This window comes from Abrus precatorius, unplaced genomic scaffold (genome assembly GCF_003935025.1).
Source record: "Abrus precatorius isolate BTA unplaced genomic scaffold, Abrus_2018 Scaffold5, whole genome shotgun sequence".
Lineage (NCBI taxonomy): Eukaryota > Viridiplantae > Streptophyta > Magnoliopsida > Fabales > Fabaceae > Abrus > Abrus precatorius.
This window is the reverse complement of record NW_020874395.1, coordinates 21758907-21762382: the sequence shown is the minus strand read 5'-3', so window position 1 is coordinate 21762382 and position 3476 is coordinate 21758907. Positions and strand designations below refer to the sequence as shown.

General features: G+C 35.6%; 1 non-coding gene across 1 annotated transcript; it reads right to left on the bottom strand.

Moving 5' to 3' along the window:
- LOC113868246 lies at positions 1–107 on the bottom strand. The gene has a single exon (XR_003505268.1). It is a non-coding gene; the product is annotated as a small nucleolar RNA R71 (small nucleolar RNA).
- Between the last annotated feature and the right edge of the window lie 3369 nt (positions 108–3476).

Genomic DNA, 3476 nt, shown 5'->3' with positions numbered 1-3476 from the left:
AAGATGAGGAATGATATCTTTTCCTTCTACCAATTGGAGTCAGAGACTTTATATGATACATAGGAGATGTTTAAGGAATTACTACGGAAGTGCCCACATCATGGGATACCGAACTGGATTCAACTGCAAACCTTCTACAATGGGTTGAACTCAGCCACAAGACAAATGATAGATGCTGCAGTTGGGGGCACTTTGAATAGCAAGACACCATGGGCTGCACAAAAACTGTTTGAAGAAATGGCAATGAACAACTATCAATGGAGCTCCACTTGATCCAAACCTGCGAAATCTGCTGGGATTTATAGTCTTGATGCAGTAACATCCTTGGCAATGCAAGTTGAAGCCTTAGGGAAGAAGATTGATAGTTTATCTGTTAACCATCCAGTTGCTCCGGTGATGAGATGTGATATTTGTGGAGGAGGCTACCCTAATCTTGAGTGCCAAGCTACTCAAGAAGAGCATGCCAATGTGATAGGAAATAGATCACCGTACCAAAATTATAATGGCATGAATAATCCGAACTGGAGAAATTATGCAAACCCACCATGGAACAACAACCAACAGCCAATGCGGAACAACACACTCCTAGGATTTCAACAAGCTTCACATCCACCACCACCCCCAGCTGAAAAGAAGTAAACCTTGAGGAGTTGATGACCAAATTCATTCAAACTTCAAAATCTTGGTTCTAATCTACCGAGACAGCACTAAGAAATCAACAAGCCTCTATCCATAATCTAGAAATTTAGTTGGGTCAAATTTCTAGACTCCTCTCAAAAAGACCCCAAGGAAGCTTGCTTGGCAATACTGAGACTAATCCTAGGGAGCAGGTCAATGCAGTAACATTAAGGAGTGGCAGAACATTATAAGAGAAGGGGAAGCAAGAAACAGAAAAAGATGCAGTTGAAGAGGAGGATAAATGTCAATAGGAGACTCTGGAAAAGCCCCCTGTAGTGAAAGAATTCATACCCTTACTTCCCTACCCAGCTAGATTGAAGAAGGACAAGGATGATGAACAATTTGGTAAATTTCTTTCCTTATTTTGTCAACTTCATATCAATTTACCGTTTGTTGATGCTTTAGCACAAATGCCCAAATACGCCAAATTTCTGAAGGATCTACTATCCAACAAGAAGAAGCTGGAGGAGTTAGCCACAGTAACTCTGAATGAAGAATGCTGGCAATCCTGCAAAACAAGATGCCCAAAAAATTAAAGGATCCAAGGAGTTTTACTCTTCCTTGTCTCATTGGTAGATTGATAGTTGATAGGGCTTTAGCTGATTTAGGTGCTAGCATTAATTTGATGTCATATTCTATTTTTAAGAAATTAGGTTTGGGAAAACCTAGACCAACTAGAATGAGTATTCAACTAGCTAATATATCAATTAAATATCCTAGGGGTATCATTGAGGATGTGCTTGTAAAAGTGGACAAATTTATTTTTCCTGTTGATTTTGTGATTCTTGATATAGACGAGGACACCGATGTCCCCTTGATCTTAGGTCGTCCATTTTTAGCTACTGCAAGGGCTATAATTGATGTGAGGGATGGAAAGTTAATTTTGAGAGTTGGAGATGAAAAAGTCACTTTCAAAATTCCTGATGTGATGAAAAAGTCTTTGAAACAAGATGATTCTTGCTACTTTATTAATGTAATTGATGATTATGTTTCTGATTGTGCACAGGAATTTTTGATTTCAAACCCATTGAAAAGAAGCTTAGTTCATGAAGGAGGAAAAGATGGTATGAGCTTGCTAACTCAAGAACAGTGGTGTCATTTAGAAGCCACTAAGCCATTATGGAGAAAGATGGACTTCGAAATTTTGGAGTGGAAATCAAAGAAACAACCCAACCCATCCATTAATGAACCACCAGATGAAAAATTAAAGGTCTACCATCATAAAAAAATCAAGGGAGGTAAACTATTTCAAAAAGGTGATTTAGTAGTACTGTTGTACAACTCTCACCTCAAATTATTCCCAGGTAAACTCAAATCCCGTTGGTCTGGACCGTTTACTGTGCATAAGGTATTTCCTTGTGGTATAATTGAATTAACTCATCCAGAAAAAGAAAATTTTAAGGTGAATGAACATAGGCTAAAACTGTACCAGGGGGTCAACTGCAAACTTTTGCAAATGAGGAGTTTAAACTCCTCCATGTTGAATGTTGAATTACATTGAATAGTTTAGGTTAGGTAGGTTTAGTTTATTTTAATTTAGTTATTTATTTGCCTATTTATATATATTTTGAATAAGCGTCCTCGCCCCCAGCATGAACCCTATCTTCTTTTGACCACTTTCTTAGTACAGATGATGAAAGACTCAAATGATGCTAGTGCAGCAGTTTAGTCTGCAATTAGGATAGTCTTAGTTGTTGGATTTCTTTTACTTATGTTATTTTTAGAATTTAAATTGCTCGTTTCTTTATTGCTTTTGTTTCTTTATTGTGTTATTTTGATTGTTCCTCTCCCTTTGTCATTTTGAACTGAGATGATTTCCCTATAAATTCACTTTGGTCATGTTTCTTCTTCATTTGTATCTCAGATTAGCTGTGACTCCCACCACTCTTTGCATATTTCTATTTCTTTTTAGGGAAGTTTCAATTTGCACCTTAATTCTTATATTTGATTGAGGACAATGCAAATCTTATATTATTGGGTGGATACTTATAAATGTCTGAACTGAATTTTTGTTTTGTTCTCGAGCAAATATTGAGCCAGTTTTGCCTTTGCATTAGAGATGATATTCCTGGATAGTTTATATAAATAAAATGTTTTGTTGAAAAAAAGAAAAAGATCATATGCAGTTATTTTGATTATTTGAATTGTGTTTTTAATTGTTTCTCAATTGAAGTATCAAAAGAGTTTTCTAATTTGAGGACCTTGAATCTATGCCAAATGTTTAAGAATATATGCAATTAATAGAATAATTAATATTTGGAAAAAAATTTGGGGCTCTACTAAAAAATAAAAGAGCATGCCATAGAAGCATATCTAGTTGAATGTGGATTGTAGGCAATGTCCGGATACCACATCCTAGAACTCCAAAATTGCTTGAGGTACCGATGTGGAAAGTAAGGGATAGAATTTCCATTAATACCTTGTACTAATTGGGATGGTGCATAAGATGCACCCTGTTAGTCGATCATGGCTCAAAGTGAAGAGAATTAAACAACACCTTGTGGAAGGATTCAAAGTTTTGAATTGAATTTTAACAGCTAATAGTAGAGAGGTCCTTATTCAGTTCTGTCTGAAGTTACAAAGGTTGAGAGCAAAAAAAGGCACAATTTAATTTTTAAGAATTACTGTCCCTCTAAAAATTTGAAAAATAAAATAAAAATAACAATAATAAAAATTTTTGAATTTGATTCGTTGTTGTCAAGGGTAAATTTGATCCATTTCTTTGCTTAGGGACAAGCAATCGTTCAAGTTCGGGGAAATTTGATAAATGCTTTCTATACTTGATCATACACTGTAAT